This window comes from Triturus cristatus, chromosome 8 (genome assembly GCF_964204655.1).
Source record: "Triturus cristatus chromosome 8, aTriCri1.1, whole genome shotgun sequence".
Lineage (NCBI taxonomy): Eukaryota > Metazoa > Chordata > Amphibia > Caudata > Salamandridae > Triturus > Triturus cristatus.
The window spans coordinates 1,192,981,867-1,193,006,630 of record NC_140591.1 but is presented as its reverse complement, the minus strand read 5'-3'; the positions used below and the strand labels follow the sequence as shown (position 1 = coordinate 1,193,006,630).

The window sequence follows — 24,764 nt, the reverse complement described above, 5'->3', positions numbered from 1 at the left end:
AACAATAGTTTTACCACTCAATTTTCCCTCTTCAGGCAACTATGAATGTGCCCTACATGCCAAGAATAAGAGGACTAGAAGCAGAGTTGATTAGTCAGAGGCTTGCTTCTCTGGCCTCTATCCACCGTCTGCATTTCATCTTCCCTAGGAGAGCAGATTAGAGATGTTACCATACCATACAATCTGATTCCCCTTGGAGATCTAAAACGCATACAGAACACCAGGAATATTTTTCTGTCAAACAAAACAATTAGAAACAAAGAGAGGAGTCAGGCCTTATGGTGCAAGTTGTGTCTCTCGCTGGCCTCAGAGGACTAGAAGCAGGGTTGACTAGTCAAAGGCTTGCCTCTCAAGCCTCTATCCACCATACGCATTTCACATCCCCTAGAAGAGCAGATTTGAGATGTACTTGAGATCCACTTGTGGAAGTCTGTGTAAGCAGAATTTTAATATGTGTACTATTGAATATAAAGGGCCTGATTCACAAAGGTAACTTGAAGTTTTGAGCAATTTACACTTTTGAGTTTGTGGACTATGTTTTGGCTATTGACAAAGTGTAAGTTACATTTTTGGAACAAATATCCTCTAAAAGTGTAATTTATGCCCATATTTTGTGAATAACCAAAAATTAGTAAACTTTCTCAAAAGTTTAGATTACTAAAAAGTGTAAATTACTGGAAAATGGCATACATAAACCTAGACAGGATACTACAATTACTTTTGTTACTCAGGCCCAGTGGTTCCACTATATATGTAGATACACAAACTGTAATGTGTTATTTTTTACCATAGTTACAAAGTTTACTATGGGAAGGAGCCAGGGATCACAAGAGGCAAAGCCAAAAGTAGATCAGGATGTCACTGAATGTCTCAACCATGGTAATAAACAGAATAATGTACTCTGCACATCTGCATATATTTTATTCCATAGTATTTTTTATGTGTTTTAGGGTTTAATAGTTTACACTAAGCTAAAATCACACTGACAATATGCCTTGTGACAATTAGAGGGCATGTTGCCATGTGTAAATAGATTGTAGCATGTAATCTGTGAGGCAGTGCTTTTTACATGTCAATTTCATTGGTAACAACCTGAAACTTGACCTTTGTAATCTAGTAAGGCATTAATGTTTGTTTATAAGTATAACTGCTCAGAATACTGCGATATTGGGACACATTTATTTTCACTGGCAGTGTGAAAATATAAAAGTATGTATATATGTGGTATTTGTTGAGAGCGGATTTAGCCAAAGGCCAGTGGACCACTGTACTGGGGTTAATCAAAGATTCAGCCATTGAGTGTTTGGAGAGAATCTGGTGAGAATCTGGATTCTGACAGTGAAGGCAGACTGTTACTTTGTCATGATGAACTGTTCTTTAAGGAGGTAAGTCTTCAGATTTTTTATTTTTATTGAAGCATGGTTGGCCAGTCCTGATGCATTCAGAGATCTTGTTCCAGCCTGTTGTGATATCTTTGGAGATGATGTAGCCAGTCTGAAGATGGTGCGGCCTGATAGAGGAGCCAGTTGAGTTCCATTAGGGTGGGGGTAATGTGGCCATATTTCTTCAGGCACTTGATGAGGTGTGCCTAAGTTTACCATAATTTCATGCCCGGTTCTCTGCCCCCTACTTGCAGTAAGTACACAACTCCCATTGAAGTCAGAAGCAGTGCAAAGCAAGGGTTGGCAGAAAGGCCTTGCACCCAACACACTGTGGGCAGGCTATCCCCACTGCGGATGGCCAAATTCATTCAAAGCAGAGTTTAGTTTCAGGCCCTAGCCAGGCCCGCACCCAAACTGCTGCCGTCAATCAAAACACACTGTGACGCCTTGTGGAGGTGCATGCCCCTTCTCCCATCTATCTCTAGTCCTGTCAATTATTAGTTACCCTTTCCACCCCTTGTTCAAGGCATTGGCGCTCAGGATGTCATCCACACTGTGTGACAGCTAGCCTTTGATGTGCAGTGCAGGAGAATTGCAGGGCTTGGTCTGTGGTCATTCCCTGCTGCTAACACACCACAGTAAGCCAACCCAAGGAAAGCATGTCCGTAGGCGATTCTGGCCTTCAGCACACTCTGTGTCCAACCACCTGTGGTTGGCCTGAATTGGTTGCAGGGCATGATCTTCGATCGGGACTTGCACTCCACCTGCTCTGGGCGGCAAGGCCCCACTGCAGCAGCGAACTCCAGCTGTTCACGTCTTTGGCCTTACCCAGGAGATTTAGACTGCCCTAGCAGGATGGGAGCAAAGCCTGGTAAAGGGCAGGCCCTGCTTCACATGGCTAAAGGACATGCCAAGAGCTGATTGGCTGCCTGCAGCGGTTGGGCCCAAGGTCTATCCGGGACCTGTGCCCAAACTTCGAGGTGTGGCATAACTCAAAGGCAAGGTACTCTGCATGGCCAAAGTGAGAGTTGGCTACATATTCTACACCCACCCCCTTGAGCCCTGCGAAGCAGGGCCACAAGCTCAACGGCAAGGTAGACTTTCTTATAAGTTTGTTATTTTATGTTATACAAATAACCCGGAAACCAGGGTTAAAGTAAAACTATGGTTAGCTTCATTATAGCATCTTAACATGGATTAAAAATTGAGCTCAGAAATTACAGTTAAAGTATGGTTATTGTTGATAGGGACTCGACAAGATGCGCTTTGCTTGCGTGAAAGTAACCAAGTTGCCAAATTTTATCATATACTATGGGATTGCCCCTACATACGGCACGTTTGGGAGCGAGCTATGAATAAGATGCAAGAGGCACTGGGAAAACCACTCATTCGGACACCCCCACTGGGAATCCTGAACATTTGAGAGGCAAATGACCTCACAGACATAGAACAACAATTCACCACCCTGGGGTACACCCTGGTTAAGAGAGTCATTGCTATGAAATGGGGGGGCACAGACAAGCCGTTGCTAATTGGATGGGTGGCGGAAATGGACAAATGTATGGTAGCCGAAAAAGAAGTCTACAAAACTAGAGGCTGCCCTAAGAAGTGGGACAAAAAGTGGGGGGCCTGGAATGCCTATCGGGGGAGCTATGTATTTCGCCAACTGTAGAACTTGAAATGTCACAAAGACGAATCACTGAAATGTAATACCTGATTGTGTTGTTGCATATATTACAGCATTTTTCTCTTTCAGACTACAAACTGTATATCACAATGATCTGTAAGTGGCAATTGTTATATTATCAGTAAAAATCTTAATAATAAAAAAAGTATGGTTATTGTTTCAAATGAAAATGGGTTTGCCACCTGCATTAGTTTAGCGCAGGACCTGGATGAAGGCCAGGCCATGCAACTAACCTTCGGTGTGCACAGTGACAGGCTAAACACACACACTGAGATGGGGCCCTCTAGCTAAGTGTGACGCATATGACCAATGGCCAAGCTCAGCAGGAGGTGCTGCCTCCAGCTCTGTAGACTTGGGGCTTCGCTGCTGGCCACATGTGGCAGGATGGAGCCCGGCTACCAAACCTGCTGCTCGCCCCTAATAGCTGCCCTCAGCAGGGTATGGCTGCCCACAGTGGACTGGGCACAGGGCCTGACCAAAGGGATGACCATGCCTTGTGGCCATCCTTGCTGTGCATGACCAAAGGTCACGTTACTGGGGGAAGTGCCTTCGCTTTGTTTAGAGTAACTCTGTCAAATAGTGTAAATCCATTGCGGTGATCTGATTAGGTAGCATTCTCTCCTGAGTAACCAAAGCTGTGTCACTGGGCCTGACACTATCTGATGGTGTTTTGAAGGAAAATGTTTTGGTTGCGGTTCTGGAACTTGAGAACTGGGTCCTTCCGAAAACAATTAAAGGAGTCATACGAGCACAGGAAATTCATTCCATGACCCCTTTGATCAGTTGGGGAGGGAGGACCATAGGGTCCCCCTTGGTACAATTTGTTTTTTTTTTAAAAAGGTTATATTTTCACCATGGGGTTGGTGGATCCCAGCACAGCTCCCCGAGGTCTGTAACAACTGGTCCAGGGTTTACAAAACAATGGCAGGAGGATCTTGGATTCTTATTATATCTCCCGCTGGTTCCATGGACCTGCAATGAAGTCCATGAATCCCAAGAAGGTCTAACCACAAGCTATGAGTTTGTAAAACATGCGGTAGGCTCCGTGGTCCCTTCAACAAAATTCAAAACATGGCAGCGGGCCATGCTGAAGGTCAGGCCCTGTGGCACGCATCCGCTGCATGCAGCTGAAGGAGAGCCATCCCCTCAGAAAATGAAGCCAACTAGGCAACAGGGATTTTTCAACACCTTTCAATGTCCAAGGAAGTCTCTGTGATTATGGCACCCCAGACTACAGTAATTATGGGGGATGCTCAGCTGGAAAGAGAAGGCTGTATTCTTTCTAATACTTCCCTCCTGCAAGAATTGCTTCTTAGTGACTTTGATAGAACTGTGACTGCAAAACATGTATCTTTTGTAGAGGAACACACATGTCCCTTGGAAAGGATTTGTGCTCAGGAATTTCATTTCTGCTTCATTCTTTTGGGCACTGTTAGGAATAGGAAGAAGATCTAAAATGCATACAGAACACCAGGGATATTCTTCTGTCAAACAAAACAATTAGAAGCAAAGATGGGAGTCAGGGCTTCTGGTGCAAGTTCTGCCTCTTACTGGCCTCTCCCCATGATCTCCATTTTTAATGTCTTGTGGCAGTAGATAAGGGGTGTCGTAATCACATCTGCCCCTCTTGCCTCCAGAAGATCATAAATGCCCTATGGACACCAGGCATCATATTTTGTCACAGGTAAAAAAAATAGAAACAGAGTGGAGAGCCAGACAGTCTAGCATAAGGGATGCCCTTTATTGACTTTTGCCCCCTATCTGCATGTCAGCTCCACTGAGATAGAGAGTCTGGGATGGTACCTCCTAGTATGCCTTCTTCTTCGGTCCTTAAATGCCCCTTGACCACCAGGGATCATGTTTGTCAAACTAAACAATAGAAATTAAGTGGGGAGTTGAGCAACCTTAAACAAGGTAGGTATTTATCTGGCCTCTGTTCACTGTCTGCATTTCAGTTCCCAAGAGAGAGCAGGTCAGGAATCCTGGAATGCCTTCTGGACACTAGAGATAACGTTTTGTCACAGTAAAAATAGAAAGAATGGTGAGCTGGGCATCCTGACCCAAGATGTGCTTCTCTCCGACTTCTACCCATCAAATGCATGTTATCTTTCTGTGGAAAGCATTTTGACGGTCTTAACCTCCATTGTGCCCTTCAGAGGGCTATTAATGCTACATGCACATCACATTTCATTTCAAACACAAAAATAGAAACAGAGAAGTGGCTTTTTAATTTTTTTTTTATTTATTTCAAATTAAAATAGTAAGTATGAAGCAGATGAGTAACATACATATGCAAAATTTTGTTTTAGCTAATGAATATACATATATAGTAATAATATGATAGGCCCACCCATTCCCTTGGTTACATGTACAGAACCCGAACGGTTTAGGGTGTGATCACCACTTCGTTCACTACATCTTAAAGCCCTGGCATATTTATATTGAGTAGGTAACTACAGAGGCAATTCAGCGTATATTTCAAGTTGCTAATTATGGTACACAGGATCAGCTAACCATACTGTTTGTCAGTGTTTTGCCTCTGCCCCAGTGCATTGAGACCCAAGCCAATAGTAGAAAAAGCATCACCAGTTTCCTGCAGACCCCAGCTATCGAAGAAGCCCAGCCATGCCAGTTTGGGACCCAACTCAATTATTTCCTGTCATTTTTTAAATAGTATTACCCACATATTCCCAATATTGGCGTACTCTGGGGCAAAGCCAAGCCAGATGCAGAAAGCCTGCCTCCTGAGTGCCACATCATATTCATCTACAGTTTGTGTTAACCCCATTTTACATAGACTACAAAGTATGGTAGAGAATATACAAGTAATGAAGTATATTATGTGAAGTCGGCTGCTGGGTATCATCATCACTGTCTGGGAAAAGTGATAGTCCCATTTCTTAGCCGATAATGAAATCTGGAATATATGACTCCATTTGGTCTTCGAGCTTGGCCTGTATACGGGGGCCTCTTGTTGAGTAAAGGAGTATAGGTCTGCTACTAATTTTTTTTGTTTTGCTGTAATAGCCGCAAGCAGTGCTTACAGAGGTTTACAGCAGGGGGTTCCTGTGGAAAACAAGGTTTGTCTACCTTCACAATGGCTCTGTTGCTGTAATATAAGAAGATATCAAGTGGTGTGTGTGTGCCGAATGTTCTGTGACTGTAGATATATCTATAAAAGAGCCATCCTGGTACAGATCTCCCCAATTATTAATATTTAGCTTCTTTAAGTGAGTTATATTAGCCGTACTCGTCGGCAACAAGGTCGACTGCCTTTTTCAGGGAATAAACTAGAATAAAAAAGTGTAAGAAATCGGGTTATTAATTGAGGTAGGTGATAAATCTACTCAAGCAACAACCACATTCCTTGTCAGTTGAACCAAAAACGTCACTAAATTAACCTGTAGTTTACCTCTGGTAGGTTGGCATAAAAGCAGTACGGCTTCACTTAGAGGCAATGTATTTATGCAGCACACAAACAATAATAAAGTGAAAAACACAACACAAGAAAAATCCCAAACAAATTTAGAAAAATATAGTAAATTTTAATGAATAATATTAAACCATAACAAACTAAGTGAATTGAGTTATGTATATAAAAAACAATGTTGCACAAAATACTGCCTATAAGATCAAAGTGTAATGAAGTGAGTGGTCACAGGAAACACAGGTAACTAGGAAACGCTTTATTAATCCCCCCATCCATCAGCGAGTCTGGTCAACTGCCTGACACAGAATCTTCGCACAAAACTGGCTTCACGTTCCACATCACACGTCTTCCCCCTTACATTTGACATAAGTTTCAGTAAAACCCCCACAACCTTTCTTCCCTTATGACAAAAAGAAGAAAATCACACAAATAATAAAAAATAACACTTGAGAAAATAACAAAGTGAGCTCCTAAAAAACAAATTTACATTATTTCCTCACAAAATCTATCAGAAATGCTGGGCTTCTGCTAACTCTCACACTTCTCCTGGTTGGTTTCAAACACCCCAACTGAGACAGCACCCCAGCTGAAGATTCAGTTTCACATGCACGGTCATTCCTTGGCTTTACATGAACCACGCGGCTATGATTCCAGATCCGACCGTCGTGGGTTTAAACTGCATTGTTGAACAATTTTACCACAAACTTCTCACTTGTGAAATTAGACAAGACTTGACAGCCCACAGATGCTTTGATCTTGACTGTATCACCAACATGAAATTCAGCTGTCTTAGCACATTTACGAGAGTCTATATAATCCTTTCTTTTCTGTTGCAAAGCCAACTCCTTTGCCCTCCACTGACCAATACCATTGTCCTTAAGTCATTTGTCCAGTATCATCCCCCCAGGGCACATTTTGGTATTTGGAGATCTACCTTTGAAAATCTGTAAACTGAAATCCTGTTTTGCAACTCGTTTCTCCAATTCAAACTGTGCACCCCCCGCCAACTATATTCCTTCCTTCAAAGTTTTGTTCAACCTCTCAATAGCTCCATTAGTCTCGGGATGATAAAGAGAAGTTTTCTTGTGCTGAATTCCACACCCTTCTAATTATTCTTCCATTTCACATGAACAAAACTGTGGACCATTGTCTAATAACAAGGAACTAGGAAAACTTTCACGCTTGAAAACAACATCTAGGAACTTTATCACACATTGTGAAGTAATGTCACTCACACAACTTACTTCAATCCAAATTGAGTATAAATCTAGAAGTACAATTAAATACGGTGTGTGATGCTACCTCTTACCAAGGACACATGGGTAATTTCCTACAGACCATGGATGATTGTCTTGGCTTGAGTATCTTGTCACTCAAAGAACAAGGAATACAATCACACACAACACGTTCCACCATGAGATCCAAACCCGGCCACCAAAAATCCTGTCTAATGCGTTCTTTGGTTTTGGAAATACCCATGTGCCCTTCGAGAGCCATTTGAATGATATTGTTCCTCAGACCCGCAGAAGGAACTAACCTCGTCCCTCTAGTTAGCATCTCATTACTAATAACCAACTCAACACAAACCAGCGACCAAGGTTTCTCAAGCTTATCCACTTTCTCCTGTAGTATCAATTCCATCAGTCTCAACAGTTCAGAATCCTTCCCTAACTCCAGCTTCAATTCTTCCTCTTTGATTGCTCCTAAAGTGATTTCACACACTTTCACATCAAATTCGTCCACAACATCAAAATATTCCTTAGAAACGCGAGAGACAGTCAGCCGTAACATTAATTGTACTAGGGATATATTCCATAGCAATATCAAATTGACCCAACTCCTAATCATAGAAGAGATTGAGTCTAAACCTTTCTTCTCAAAGATTTCTTTCAGACCTGACAATGAAGGGGGTGCCCCACACAAATTTCTTGAATTCATTTAAAGCCCAGAAAATGGCAAGAGCCTCTTTCTCAATGACTGAGTTATTTATTTCAGCACCTCTTAGGCATCTTGAAGCACAGGCCACCAGATGTTCGGAACCTTCCCTCTGTTGGACCAGCAAAGCACCCAACCCTTTCTTGCTCTCATCTGTGATAATGTATGTCGTATCACCTGGTTCAAAAGCCTGTAGATCAGGATCACCCTTAAGATCCGTCTTACCCCTTGCAACTTCTTCCTTGCACACCTAATCCCACAAAAAATCTGCCTTATTGCATAACAAGTTTCTGAGATTATATGTTTTCTCAGCAAATTTCCTAACATACTTGCTGGAAAACTCAGCCATACCCAAAAACGAGGCCAGCTCTTCCTTTGAACATGGATCCTTCCAATTAGTTATGGTATCAACCAACTTCTTTTACGGCTTAACACCACTGCTTGATATGTGATGACCAAGGTAGTCAACCTCGGTCACCCGAAATCTACACTTGTCACGATGTAGCGTCAAACCAGCTTTTAGTAATCTCTCCAAAACCTCTCCAAAGGCACTTGGGGATAGGCAGAAGCTAGGTCCAGAATGCTAAAATAACAAGCCCCATCCAGAATTGACACCGTCTCATCAATATTGGGGAGTGGAAATTTGTCCAGAACAACTTCCCTATTGAGTGCACGAAGATCACTCACAAACAAATCTCATTATTACTCTTCCTTGCCACCACTATTGGAGCCAACCACTCTGTTGCTTCCTCAGGCTCAATCACTCCAGAATTCTTCTTTTACCACCTCCTGCACACTTAATGGAACTTAATCTGGTGACTGTAGCCTTTCAAACGCACCAATGTGTCCTTAAACAACTTCTCAAACATCATCACAAACTTGTTACCAGCATTCTCTATTGTTTGTACCTGCACTGGAGGATTAGAATTAGGATTAAGAGTAATACCCAGACATGCCTGGTGTGTCACTCAGCAGATTATCGCCTTTGTCAGCCACATAGATTTTTGCATCAGCAAATCTCCCATTGCACTCCACACATCTTTAGAAATACCCCAGAATTTCCATAGGAGTTCCACCATAACCTGATGGTCTCACATCTGACCTCAATAACTTAACTTTAAGACAAAAACTCCTCTCATACATTTCTTTAGCAATCAAAGTGAGGTGAGAGCAAGAATCAAATGTCATTGTTATCTTAACATCACCTACTTTGACCCACTCTCAAGGGTGTTCCAAGCCACACTCATTCACCTGATAAATGACTTTCTTAACCTCACTTTTGCTATCCCTTTTGTTTCGACTACGACAGTTTCTTGAGAAATGTCCTCTTTTCCCATACAGTTTCAAACCACTTTGAGAGCTGGGCAACAATTTGCATTAGCTTGATGTCCAAATTTACCACAGCGATAACATGTTCCTTGATACTCCATTGCACTTTTATTTCTTCCTCCGCACTCTTATTGTTAACAGGGTTAGACTTTTGCGTTACATGACATACCACCACTTCTACCTTCTCAGCAGAAGCAGTTTGTTTTTCCACTTTGCTCAATTCATTCACACACTTTAAACATGTGTTCCACACGTTTGGCAGTAATCAACACTTCATCCAGAGGTATTTCATCTTTTAGCCATAGCTCTTCCCTTATCTTATCACTGCAACATTTCAACACAAATTGGTCACGTATTCTCTCTTCAACTAATTCAGCCTACATCACAATGTACCCAACTAATTCAGCCTACATCACAATGTACCCAATGGTGTGCTTGTCACCATGAAGACAAGTGAAAAAAAGGAATACGTTACCAATCCCTCGTGGTTTCCTCCGTGAATATTTCAATACGTGGCTGGTCACCAAGACAACCACTAAACTCCTTGCTCTTTATCCTAAAATGGCCGACAACGTAGCTGTGAAAACTTTTGCCCCTATTTCTTTTTTGTCAAAATTATGTTTATTCAGCATGACCAAGCAGAATCACAATACAATAAGTTTACGAGAGGTTTAGGAACTAGCTCCCCGCTCATTGAAGTATTTCTAAATGAAAATCCAGTTTCTCTAGATATAGGGTCACCATATCCCTCTCCCTATTTTCAGGCCATGTTCTTTTTTAAGTATAATAACTGCAATGCAATAATATGCAAACAAAACAAAGAAAGGAAGACAAGAAAAAGGAACAGAGAAAAAAAACAAGATCTTTATACTACGAATAGACCCCCCTCCCTCCCTCCCCTTCCCTGGTGGTGGATATTAATCACCCCATCCATTAGTGAGTCTGGTCAACTGCCTGACATAGAATCTTTGCACAAAACCGGCTTCACGTTCCAACATGGAACCAAGCTACATCACAAAAAGCATCAACCGCAGGTATCTGAGCACACAGAACAGAGGCAAATGTGAAATGTTAAGGCTGACCGCGATGGAGCACAGGTCAAATACACGAGATAGACTAGGCTCGTCTCAGCTTACCTTCAAACTTAGAAGGAATTTTGAAGAAAAGTCTAGGACTAGGTAGAATTCACTGAGGCAAGACAGCAGGCTGTGTCTGGGGAGTGGTGGTCATCGCTAGGGATCACTGGACGAGGTCTTAGTGAAGCAGTTGACTAAGGGAAGAAAAAGCTGTGACCTGGAGAAGCCACGTTTCCACACCAATGAAGTAGGCGTCATCGAAGGGGCGCCTGTCATCGTCATGCCTGGTGAAGATTTTTACCTTAGGACTTAGTTAAAGTTTTGAAAGTCGAAAACCTCCAGCGGGACGAAGCTAAAAGCTGTAGCCGAATGGAGCTCTACGAGGCTTGATACAGTTGCTAGGAGGTCCAGCTGAACAGGATTTGCTGCTGCAGAGAAGAAGTGACTGCAAAGTCAGGCTGACCGGCGATGTACTTTAGGCGGATCAGCTGCCAGGTAGGCCGCACTCGTCCTTTGGTTCGTCAGGTACTTTTTGGTGAAAATTCTTCCAAGTCCCAACTTTTGTAGTGTTAGGCAGAAGCAGCACCTTTAACATCCTTTCAAAGGGTCCAGGACTTGAGGGGCACCACTTGGGAGGTTAGGACGGACGTCAGCAGAGCCAGGAACAGGATTCATGGTTTGTGGAGCTTATTATGTATTTGTAGCTCACACAGTAGGAAAGCCAACTAGCCATTGGAGTCAGTCTGGTAGTGCTTAGTTCAAGCAGCAAGGCAGGCGTCATGTAGCAGGGCAATCCTCTTGGGTGCAAGGTAGGCATCAGGAAGCAAGGCAGGCTTTATGCAGCAGAGCAGTCCTCTGGTAACAGCAGGGCAGTCCTCTGAGGATCAAGGCAGGCCACAAGGAGCAGGGCAGTATCACCAAGTTCCCTTTGTCTCACTGTTTGGGAGAAATACATAAAAGCCAACAGCTAAGCCGTTTACAGTTATCTGACCCAGAACACTGGCAGAAGGTACCAAATGGTTAGGACAAGAAAATGACAACTTTCTAAAAGTGACATTTTCTGAATATTGACCTAAAATCCGTCTTTACCATTAAAGAGGATTTTGAATTACAATTCATTTGAGTCAAAAAAATGACATTCCTACCAGTTGCGAATCAAACGTTGGTGCTCATTAAATGTAATAAGGTACCCAAATGTTATCCTATGGGTGAGGTAGGACTTACAGTACTACAAAACAATTTTAGGAGTTTTCAGTACCAGACCTTAAAAATACATGTCCTACTTTTAAATACAAGGCATCCTACCCTGGGGGCTTTATTGGGCCTACTTTAGGCTCACTTATATGCATTAAAAAGAAAGGTTCAGGCCTGCCAAAAGGTTTATTCTGCCAGTTAGAATTGGCACTTTAAACAGAACTACAGGCTTCAATGGCGGGCCTGAAAAATGATCTAAAGTGCTGCTTTAGTGGGTGGCACAATGAGTGCTGCCCGACCACTGGCATCATTTAATTTACAGGCAGTGGGGACCAAGTACCATATACTACGGACTTACAACTAAATTACATGTACCAATCAGATGTAGGCCAATTTTACCACGTTTTAAGGAGAGAGCTCAAGCACTTTAGGACAGGTTAGCAGTTGTAAAGCGCACAGTGTACTAATGCCAACAAAACCCAAATTCAGAAAACAGGAGTGCTGATGGCAAAATATATGGGAGAAGGCCACACCAAGGAAGTCAGGTCTAACAAGAAGTATCAACTTTTTTTATTGTTTAGCTTGCTCTAAGCCACAATTGCACTCTGTATACTATTATGTTCTAGAATATTGCCAGGTCAGTGAGCATAATGGAGTGGGCTGGGCATTGTCCGTTTCCACCACAAAATGCAGCATGTAAGGCCGAGAATAATACCATCAGTAGGCGAGCTGAACCTGTGCACGTGGTTATATAAATTGATGTTGAATGGGGTGGAGCCTCTTTGATCATGAAGTAATGTCAGCACCTCCCATTTTATTTGGGGCTGCTTACCTGCTCACACTAGCCTCATTAATAGGGAACAAAGTGTTGCAAAGAACTCTTTAGTTAAAGGTATAAGTATATCTGTGAAATAATATAGCAATTGAGGAAGAACTATCATTATGCATAGCATGGTTCCACCTGCATGTGACAGAGGAAGTTTAATTCACCTTTCAATTTTTTGTCGCTATTCTGGAGATTGCTCAGCCATAGTTCTCCCTCAGGATGGTGCTTATGACTAGATGTATCCAGATCCCCAAGTACTTCACTGGGTCCTCACATCATTCCAGAGTAAATTCAGGCTTAAATCTAGGTGTGCGCTGGAAGAGAGGGAAGGCAACAGATTTTTCCCAGTTTATGGTAATGCCTGACTTACCTCACAATCAAATTAATTCCTACAATATCGGATGAAAACTCAACATAGGGTCATGGATATAGACTGTCATATCATCTGCTTGTAGTGAAATCAGTAGGGGTGTGACATGTATCTGAGTGCGTGTTTGGTGTAGTCCTGTGGTAACTTAGCAGCTAAGGGTTCCAAGACCAGTACAAAGAGCATAGGGGAGAATGGAAATTCATATTACATTCGCCTTAACAATACAACATGGCTGTGAGTAAAGGATTTATTCTGATACAGGCCATGGTGTTGGTAAATAGTAGCTGTATCCAATTTAAGAACAAAAGGGGTAAGTCCACCAGGCTCAGTACCATAAGTAAGTATGACAATTCTACAGAGTCATGCATTTGCGGCATTTAAAAATACTGACTGCCTGTAGCATCTGGATTAACCTGATGCATTATGGGAAACCACGTGAGTAAGTTATGCAGTTTGGAGCAACCCGGCACATAGCCAGACTGGTCTAGTAAAACAAGGTCCAGTAGCAGAAGGTTTGTTAGCAACATGATTGGCCAACATCTTTACGTCACAACTAATCAATTATAAGAGCCTATATGAGTCATATCATTCTGGAAGTTTCCTTGGTTTAAGAGCCCCTAGATGGCCTCATCGGAGTATTCTATAAAGTGTATAAGGAATTTTTAGCTCCCCAACTCCTGGAGGTGTTTGCTGAGGCGTTGGAATCGGGCACACTCCCTCTTACCATGTGCGAGGCGGCCATCTCCTCGATACTTTAACCGGGCAAGGATCCCACAAATTGCTCGTCCTATTGCCCAATATCCCTCATAAATTTTGATAAAAAGGTTCTGGCCAAAACGCTCTCCTCGAGGCTATTGTTATTGATGGACCAAATTCTCTCCCCAGTGCAATCGGGGTTTATATCACACCGATCTACCTCCCTCAATCTTTGCACGGTGTTCTCTGTCATTAACCGTATTGAGCCCACCACGCCCGCCGCAGTCGCGCTGCTAGACCCGGAAAAGGCCTTCGACTCCATCGAGTGGCCTTTCCTTCTGGCATCGCTTCGTAAACTTGGCCTCCCTTCCAATTTCATAGCCCTCATCGCCCTGCTGTACTCTTCTCCTACAGCCCGTCTGCGGGTTAATGGGTCCCTCTCTCCTTCCATTCCCATCCCCCGTGGTACCCATCAGGGTTGCCTCTTGTCCCCTCTCCTGTTCATGATCGCGATGGACCCTCTGGTCCGACACCTTCAAGAAAAACACTTGTTCCGTGGCTTACAATTCCCCCGCTGGTCCTCTGCTGATGTACGCGGATGACGTCTTGCTTTTTGTGCGACACCCGCAAAGTAATCTCCAGCCTTTGATTGGTGAAATAGAATGTTTCGGCTCCGTTTCGGGTCTAAAAATACATTGTGGAAAGTCGGTATTGTTCCCCATAACCGGCGCGGCTACGGCTGACGGAACTGAATACCCTTTGCGAGTGGACCGGGAGACTACCAAATATCTGGGGGTCCACTTACACCGGGATAAGGGACAAGTTATACAGTTGAACTATGGACCAGCTATGGAACAGCTTTCCTCGCAAATAGATAGGTGGATACAACTGCCTCTCTCTATAGCTGGCCGTATCACCCTTACTAAAATGAAAGTACTACCGCGTTTTCTTTACTATCTTCGCACTATACCCATTCCGCTCACCAATGCCTTTTTCACCCACCTACGTGGTCTTCTCATCTGTCTGGTACAGGCGGGCGACAGACCGCGAGTGGCTTGTGACACTCTTACCCTCCCGTATGCCCGGGGAGGGTTCGCAGTTTCAGATCCCCAACTATATTTCCTGGTGGCGCAGGCTCAATTTGCCCTCCATCCTGATGCCAGAATACCTTACACAAAAACAGACAAGGAACTAGCTGCCCCAACGCCCTTAGCGTGCCTACTCCCAAAGGGAATCCCCCCTGATGCCCATGACATTCAGCCCCTGGTCACCCCGTGTTGGGCTTGGCGCAAGCTGAATCGACTATACGAGTCTGGTTCCCTCTACTCGCCTGCACTCCCACTTGCCAAAAATCCCTTTTTGCCGTTAACAACTGATAGAGGGGTGCTTGTAACCTTTGCTAAACTGGGGCTCCTTATTCCCGGACGGTCGGGCACGTGGCTGTCTGATTTGACACAGCTTCCTGGGCTCAACAGTGTGGATACTCTTAACGTGGCTCTGCTCCACGGGACGCTCCGCGCTACATTCGCTACTTAGCCTGCTCCTCATGACGACCTCCCCCCACTCACGCTCCTTATAGCTGATACTACTGGAACACTTTTGGTCACAAAACTATACAAAGCATCTATGGGACGTCGGCCGGGGTGGGACAGCGGGGCACGTCAAAGATGGGAATCTGATATTGGTCGTCTCGTAATGGACAAAGAATGGGCCTACTGCATGGAACAAACACACAAGGTATCCCCTAACCATAGACACAAGTTACTCCATTTTAAATTCATCCACAGAATTTATGTGACTCCTGTCCAATTGGACAAATTTAATCCTTCTAAACCAACGAACTGCCCCAAATGCAATGCCCTGGATGCTGACTTCGCCCATATGTCTTGGTCCTGCCCCCATGTTCTCCCCTACTGGCAGGAGATATTTGCTGTGCTATCTCAAATAATAGAAACGCCCTTGGTTCCCTTTCCTGAATTGGGGCTACTGGGGATGGTTCATCGACTCAAACTGTGCTATAGACGCTTTACAGCGATTGCCCTACTGCTTGCGAAGCGCGAGATAGCCTCTCTCTGGGGAGCCAGAGCTCGTCCAACTAAGGCGCCCTGGCTTAGAAGCATGGCGTATTGTAATGTCCACTCTGAGATTTACGCCTCGCTCCAGCCTCCATCCTCCGGGCCTCGTGACATCTGGTGCATATATCGCACATTCCTACAACGCACCCTTCACGCTTCACAGGCCGTTCCTAATTCGCCAAACCCCCCCACAGGCTGAGAGGGCAGGTGCTGGACCCCCAATTGCACCCCACCGATTGCTTCCTCCCTTGGGTGCATCGCCCGTGGCTCTGGAATGATTATAACATGCACATCATCGGCGCCATCACTGGTATTTGACTACTGCTTTTAAGTAAGATGTTGTGCGAAGTCCACCTCACCTAATATGACATGATCTGCATCTTTATTCTTTTGAGTAATAAGTATGTATGTATACTTTGAATTTGGATTTTCTTTTTTGGTGTCACTATCCTACGGACATTTTCAATTTGCTCGCTGGTCTGCTGTAATCCATGCTGCATCCCACAAATGTAAAATGTCGATATTCAGTCCTGTTTCGGATTTTAACGCCAGTATTGTCTATTATTATGTTGTCCTTTTCTTTTGTTTTGTGCTATACTTTGGTAAAAATAAAAAAAAGAAGAGTCACCAGTAGGGCTTCGTACATGGAGGGAGGGAGCTTCTTCTTCACATACGCTTCTAATAAGATTAGGAGGTGAGGAGCCAGAATTTCACAGTATTCTTTAAAGAATTCTGTCAGCAGACCACCAGAAACCAGGGCTTTACAAGCCTGAAGGTTCTTATATTGACTTTCTTCTGCACAAAAACGGTTACATTAAATAGTCTTTCTTCAAGATATTAAGCCTGGCTAGTGCTGTGTTCTGTAAATAGTCTAAGAACTGATCCATCATTGATGGCGATGTAGGGTTGTAAAGATAGGGATAGTATGCTTGGAACTCCTGCTTTATCTCTTTTGCCTCAAAGTATTGTGTACCCTCTTTGTCATGTATGCAAGTGGATTCTTCACCTGCAGAGGGTTTCTAGAGGTTTGTTAGGGATTTGTCTGTGCGCTCCTCTTGCCCATACCTATAGGCTTCTGCATAGTTACCAAGTTATTTCACTTATCTTAGTGCTAGCTGATACTCAAGGATACTTTCTTTCACCTTCAACAGGCGGAGGAGTCCGAACTGGCTAGGTGGGTTTGCACTATTTCTATGGTATTGCGTTCTAGAGTAATCATTTGGGGCCAGATGTAGGTGGCCAAATAGCGAGCAGTAACACAGCGTTTTCGATCGCTATTTGGCTGCGAGCAATGTAGGTGAGTTTAAACCTACTAGCAAAATAAGGAATCGCAAAATTGCGATTCCTTATTTTGCTCTTGCATTCAAGGAATTGGAAATTGCGATTCCTTAAATACAATGTACGTAGCACAAAACAAAGTGCACTTTAGCCTTAAGGAATCGCTAATTATCACCAACTTCAAGTCGGTGCTAATTAGCAACTTCCTTTAAAAAAGCACTTTTTTGCTTTTTTTTAAAGTGCCATGTGGCACACATTCATGCCCTTAGGGCATGTATGTGCGCCACATGTGCACACATGCACATTTCAGGGGTCCTTTTGACACCCAGGCACCCTTGAAATAGCGGCCGCTATTTGCCATTCTTTAATACCGAATCGCAAATAGTAAATATCTTCCCATTCATTCCTATGGGCCACCTAGCCCATAGGAATGAATGGGTAGGTATTCCTTATTAGCTAATCTCAATTTGCGATTCGTTATTAAGGAATGTTGAGGAATCGCTAATATTTTAGCGATTCCTACCTACATTCAATTTTGCGAGTCCTTAATAGCGAATCGGCAAAATTCGTTATTAAGGATTCGCAAATTTGATTTTACCTACATCTGGCCCTTGGTCTCTGAGTGACTTAAGCACATCATTAGGTTTTGAGATAGAGAACCCATGGATAAAGACTTTAATGCTTTCTATCACCATGCTTATTTCAGGCAGTGAGCCGATAGGCATTTTACAGTATTTCAGAGTCTTGTGACATAGCTCATTATAAACTGCAATATACTTTTTAGAGCATCTAAGTCTCTACTTTGTTGGCATGGAGAGCATATTCGGGATAGCTATTTGTAGCAGTACTAGGGAATGGTCAGATCAGGTTCCAGCCAACCAGTGTACCCAGTTGACCATTATGCCGACTTCCTTGGTAGCCAAACACACACATGATTAGGAAAGGAATGCTTTCAATAAATCTAACTACTGGCAATCTCTCAGTCCCTCAGGATAGCATTCTAATCCATGTTTCTTTTGCGCACTATGCCATCTCAGTTTGGACCCCGCAAATCAGACTTGACCCTGCTCCGTCAAGCAACCCAGGACGAGTTTCAACCTAATTGGGCCTTGTAAATCTTGTGTAGCTTTATTTCAGTGTCACAGGAAGCGCTGGACTCACGTCTGGGAATAACCTTGCCACTTGTGGCTGGGATAGTTTTCAGAAATAATGGCATGGCCTGATTTGTGGCGAAGATCCGTTGCTCACCTTTATGTTCTATTCTGAGATGCGCTGGATAGAGAATGGCATTGGGCACACCCTCCTTCTGTAGTTGGGAGTATTAGCAGCAGGAATTCCCTGTGTGCTGCTTATACTGCCAACATTAATTCTGGGATAAAAGTGTCATATCCTTGATAGTTTAATTCATGTTTTCAACAGGCTATTTTCAGTACATTACCATGGTCCCTGTAATTCAGTAGCTTTGTTTTAACCGGCGTACTGGCTCCCTGAGCGGAGAGGGTTGTTCGGCGAGACAGAGTGGTACATGCCTGCTTCACCACGAATAGGTGGGACAGGTTGTCAGACCCAAGTAGTTATTAGCATGTTTTCAATGTATACCTGCATTTTGTTTTCCATGTCTGAGATCACCAATATGTGTAGGCTGTTTCAGATGAATCTTACCATAATTTAATGTCCTAAACCTCTGCAGGAGTCATGAGGTGCAACAATCTTTCCACCCCTGCAGACTTCTACAGAGTCGCCTGATTCCTGCCACTGTCAGCATTAATTGTCTTTGTTTTCGTGGATCTGAGGTTTGTCTTTACTATCGCTGCAAGAGGATCCGCACTGTCACGCCTCCCCTGGAGTTCACGACTCAGGTCACAACCCCACTCTGCTCACAAAGCCACAGTTCCAGACACAGCACCCTGGCGGGATTCCCACTTGTATTTACTTGAGATTCAAGGCTCCTCTGCTAGCACTCTGCAAATGTATCTACTTACTCCAGTTTCAAGAAGGCAACCCAAGATCATGAGGTAATGAACGCTGCTTTAATATGGAATATTGCTGGATTGCGGTGCCCTGGCCTGCAGAGCGGCACTCTATCACCTCCTCCTGGCTCTCTCAGTTGATGCCCTCTCTCCTACACCTTTGAAGCCATGCCTGCAGCACAGATAAAGTCTAGAGTGGTGACTGTTGTCTTTCAATATAAGTTGTACTCCTCTTTGGTTTCTGATCATTCTCTGCATTTCATACCTGCTGGAGGACCATTTAAGCATATGTTTTGTTCCAGCACTTCTGCACCAAAGCACTGCAGAGGGAAGGGACGATATCCTATGTATGCCAGTTGCTGTTTTTGAGGATCTTCTGTTTTCTACTGAAAGCCTAGTATTTTGATGCAACTAGATTCTGTCCCAAGGTTTGCCAAGGAAAGACAAACAAGCACACACATTTTGCTCACTAAAAAACAAGTTGAAACAAACAAACAAATTGTACTTTGCCTGGATAGTTCAAAGTCCTTTTTAAATATGCTGCCCTGCAAATCAAACCATGGCTAAAAAACATCATTTCCTCATATGTAGTGCTGAAAGACTGAACGTTCCTGCTAATAGGAAATGTCCTAAATGAATGTCAATGTATAGTAAATGTATGGTAAATGTATTATTTAATTATAAAATGTTACAATTAAATATTAAACGTACTATTCACATTTTTTAAATATAAATATATACAGATTTATATTTTTAACAATTTAAATAATTTCTTTTTACATTATTTCTAATGGGGTTTCATTTTAAGTCCCTACCTTCACTAATTCCTATGAGGGGGTTGCAGTAACAGTGGTTGGGCATGGAAATGTTGGCCTAACTATAAAAGTGTAAGTTACTACAAAAGTACGGTTTGTGAATATCGAAAAGTAGTAAACTTACAAGTGCAAACTTACTCAAATGGGTTAAAATACCTTTGTGAATCAAGCCTACATTTCTCATATATATACATGATTCAGTTTTCTAAGAGTTTATGATTGTTAAACATATATACTAGCATACTACAAAAGTGAAGTTATTGTTCTAGGTGCACTACTAATAAGTGATACTGCTTCAAAAATATATTATGTGGGTAGCTGTGTGACAGTATGTGTCCTTGTGCTAGTGGCTGTATGGCGGTATAAGTAGTTGTGTGAGTAGCTGTGTGAGTTAGTGAGTTGCTGTGTGAGCGGCTGTATTTGTGAGTGAGTGGGTGTCAATGGCTGTATGGGTGAATGAGTGGCAGTGTGAGTGGCTCTATGGGTGTGTAGTGACTGTATGGGTGAGTGAGTGTGGGCCCAATTCACAGAATTATCTTAAGACAAAATCCTAAACTTACTACTTTTGGTATTCACAGAAGTTAGGATTTTGTCTTAAGTTTGTCTTAAGACAAACTTAAGACAAACTTAAGACAGACTTAAGACAGACTTAAGAAGGACTTAAGACGGACTTAAGTTAGGATGTTGTCTTAAGTCTGTCTTAAGTTTGTCTTAAGACAAACTTAAGACAAAATCCTAACTTCTGTGAATACCAAAAGTAGTAAGTTTAGGATTTTGTCTTAAGTTAGTTCTGTGAATCGGCCCCTGTGTGTCTGAATGGCTGCATGAGTGAGTGACTTGGCGTGTAAGTGGCTGTAGGGGCGAGTGAGTGGCTGTTTGAGTGGGTGTTTAGTTAAGTGAGCTGGTGTGTGAGTGGCTGTATTGGAGAGTGAGAGTCTGTGTGATTGGCTGTATGGGCCAGTGAGTGCATGGGTGAGTGATTGTATGGATATGTGAATGGGTATGTAAGTGGTTATGTGGGTGTGTGAGTGTGTGAGTGACTCACTCATCCATATAGCCACTCACACACCACCTCAATTAACCACACCCACTCAAACAGAGTGCAACTGCTCCTCCTGAATGCCATGCATGGTCTGTGGTGAAGCCCCTTCCCCAGTCCTCCCTTGTCTGTATCCAGCCTCCACCCCCCTCCCATCTATCATCCAAGGTCCTTTTTTGCATGCCACTGCCCCTTCTTTCTTGCCCCATATGGCCATTGTGCAGCCCCTAACCCTCCTGCTTGCCATGTATGTTCTTCTATGCTGCTTGCCCTATGTGGTCAGCTTGCTGTACCTGACCCCCTCCAACCTTGCCTCTGTTGTCTGTGTGTAAGCCTCACCGTTGCCCTCCAAGGTGTGTTGTGCTTCCAGTGCCCATCCTGCCTGCCCTCCATGGTCAACTTGCCGCTCCTGCCCCCTTGCCCTCCATTTTCCATGTACAGGTCACTATCCACTCCCTCCTGCTTTGTCTGATCTGTCGTTGTTCCCCTGCCCCCTCCCTCCTGCCCCCCATGGTCTGTTATGCTGCATCTGTCCATCCTGTCTGTCTGGTATGGTCAACTTGCTGCCCTTGCCTCTTTCCACTCTGCTCTACATTGTCCATGTGCATGGCCCTGTCCACTCCCTATTGCTTTTCAATTTCCATTGTGCTATACTGCCATCCCGCTGAGCCTGTGTAGTGTATTGTGCTGCTGCAATCCCCAACGCCTGCACTGTAAGGTCAGTTTGGTGCCACTGTCCATCTCCCTCCCACCCACTGTTATCCGAGTCAATGTATCTACCCCACTTTTCCTGACCTCCGTGATCCAATGTACCGTATGTGCTAATATTTTCAACTTAGTAAGAGGGACATTTTGAAAATAAAACCTGGGGAATTGATTTTCTTCATTGACTTACATTGAATAAGAAGAGATTTTAGACAGGATCCAGATAAAATAAATCGCTTGTGGGCTTAAAAACATCAGAAGTCTCCTGCCTGAATCGGGTCTGTTGGCATGTATAGTTGTACTGCCTCTTCTTTCTGCCCTCAATGGTCTGCTATATTTCCACAGCCTCTCTTGCCTGTCCTGCATGGTTGGTTTGTTGCCCTGCCCACTTTCTTCCTCTGCCTTCCACGATACTTTGGGCTGCCACTGTCCCTCCTGCATGCCCAGCATGGTCAACTTGTTGCCTCTGTACTCTCCTCCCTGCCCTAAATTATCCTAGTGCGTGCCCCTGACCTTTGCCTACCAACAGCATTCTAATGAACTACTAGATTACTAACATTCTGTAATTATTACAAAAGTGTGGCATGCCCAATGTCATCTTGATGTAATTAAAACTGTAATACCTAAAACTTTTTCTTTAAATAATTATAAAATAATTATAAAAATAATAGGGTCTTATTACCATAGAAGTTTTCAAATGGTGACAAGGTACTTTTAAGTTGTTTTCTATCTTGAAGTTTTTTTATCCAGTTGTTCACTTGATCATAAGTTACACACACGATGTGGCGTTATGGCCAGTGCTGAAGACTTTGCAACTGGGGAACCAGGTTCATGTTTTGGCGTCAGCTCAACATCCTGTGATTCTGGGCCAATAACTTAATCTCCCAATGCCTAAAACTGATATGAATGTGTCCTTGTGTAATGTAACTGATGCTCATGTAAAGAATTCCAATACCTTCACGCCTGCACAAAATAAAACTGCAAAAAAATGAAGGCCCTAATTACGATTCCGGTCATCTAGCTATTACAGTCCAACCGCCACATTATGATGTTGTGGTCGGAGACGGGGGGGAGGGACCGACTGCTGCTTGAGCCGGTCGGGCAGGTTCTATACAATGGGAGTAGGTATTACGATGTCCCTTACAGGCAGTTCGGCCGCCATTGAAAGGCTGTCGGAAACTGACTTTGGGGGCCCTAGCAGAGCCCACTTCCCTCCGCGGCCTCCACTGTGAGGCTTGGGGTGGCACCTGTGGTGCCCCCACAAACATCCATGCCCCACGTGTAAGGCACCACATGGTGCCTGGCACACGGTGCAGGGATGTTTGCAAACATCAATTTTTCCAATGTGGGTTGTGCTGTGGTCCTTTTCCAGCCATGCACAAGGCCAATGGAAAAATTGATGTTTCCGACCACAACTTATGGGCAGTTGCATCCAAATTCATCGGATGAATCCACTGACTACTAGTCGGTCGATTTCCATTCCGACATGATGCCGGTCGAACGCTTCTCCGACCGGCATCGTAATTAGCGCCTAAGTGTTTTGCAAATTTCTGTCATTGTGCTATGCTTGACTAATTTGGGTTATATGTGTGCTATGTTACAGCTCTTTTTTTCTCTGGTGTCCATATTGGGAGACTTATTTGTTATAAACCTAGACTTATTTTCTCATTTACTACAGTATCCTCAATAGGAAATGCTTTCAGTTTTCCACTTCGATTCCATCAAGATGGTGTTCAGTTGTGCCACACTTTTGGTGTAAAATAGTAATGTTAGCACTCTAGTTGCTCATTAGAACACTGTAATAAAGCTGCTGATCACCAGGGAGTTAACCAGCAGTCTGCTGCTAGTGTTGAAAGTGTATGTTTCAGTCTGCATGTCAGAATATTTGAATGAAATAGAAGTGGAAAACATTTGAGAACTCACTTAAAACTTGTCTTAAGGAAAATGCTACTGACCCAGCAAGCATCTGTTCTTGGCAAGTAGAGCTGTAGATTAACATGCGTTGCCTACTCCTGCCATCTAGTGTTGGGCCTGGATGTTTGCAAGTTGTTTTTCTTTGAAAAAGTCTTTCCAGTCATGAGGTAGGTGACTCCTCCTTTCAGTGATAGTGCGCATGGGCATCAACTCCGTTGTTAGATTGTTTTCCCGCATAGAGTGAGAATGGAGGTAGTAACAGTCGAATAGAGCTGTCCATGTGTATGATGTAAGTAAGATAATCCTACAACAGGGACAGGTACCCGGGGAGGTGGGTGGGCGCATGTAAATCTACAGCTCTAAATGCCTAGAACAGATGCTCACTGGAGCGGAAAAGTAGCATTTTCCGTTCGAGGCATGTGAGCTGTAAATCACATGTTTTGCATAGACTATAAAGCAGTAATCTCCCAAAGCGGTGGCTAACCTGTAGCTGTTGCAGTCATTTGAAAAAGTGTACGAAGAACTGCCTGGCCTAAATTAGCTTGTTGTCTGGCTGACACATTTACACAATAGTGTTTTGTAAATGCGTGTGGTGTTGACCGTGTTGCAGCTTTACATATGTCAGTTATAGGGATGTTTCCTAAAAAAGCCATAGAAGTCCCCAGTTTGCGGGTGGAATGCGCTCTAGGGGGAATTGGTAAAGTCCTCTTTGCTTCTGCAGAGCATGTCTAAAAACATTTAACTATCCATCTCGCAATACCTGATCGAAATGGGATTGCCTTTGTGTGGTGGAGCAAAAGCAACAAAGAGTTGTTTTGTTTTGTCCTTTCTATGTGATATAACAGTGCTCGTTTAAGCTCGTGTAGAGCTCGTTCTGCCACTGAATCTAGTTGAGGAAAGAATACAGGTAACTCAACAGATTGGTTGATGTGAAAGGCAGATACCACTTTGGGTAGGAATTTGGGGTTAGTGCGAAGAACCACTTTTTTGGGTGGACTTGAAAAAATGGTTGTTCTACGGTTAATGCCTGAAGCTCACCCACG

The 24,764-nt window shown here is 43.5% G+C and overlaps 1 protein-coding gene across 2 annotated transcripts in view; it reads right to left on the bottom strand.

Moving 5' to 3' along the window:
- Nucleotides 1-24,764, bottom strand: part of GABRB3 (gamma-aminobutyric acid type A receptor subunit beta3) — a 1,060,293-nt gene that overhangs the window by 316,168 nt on the left and 719,361 nt on the right. The window lies entirely within an intron of this gene.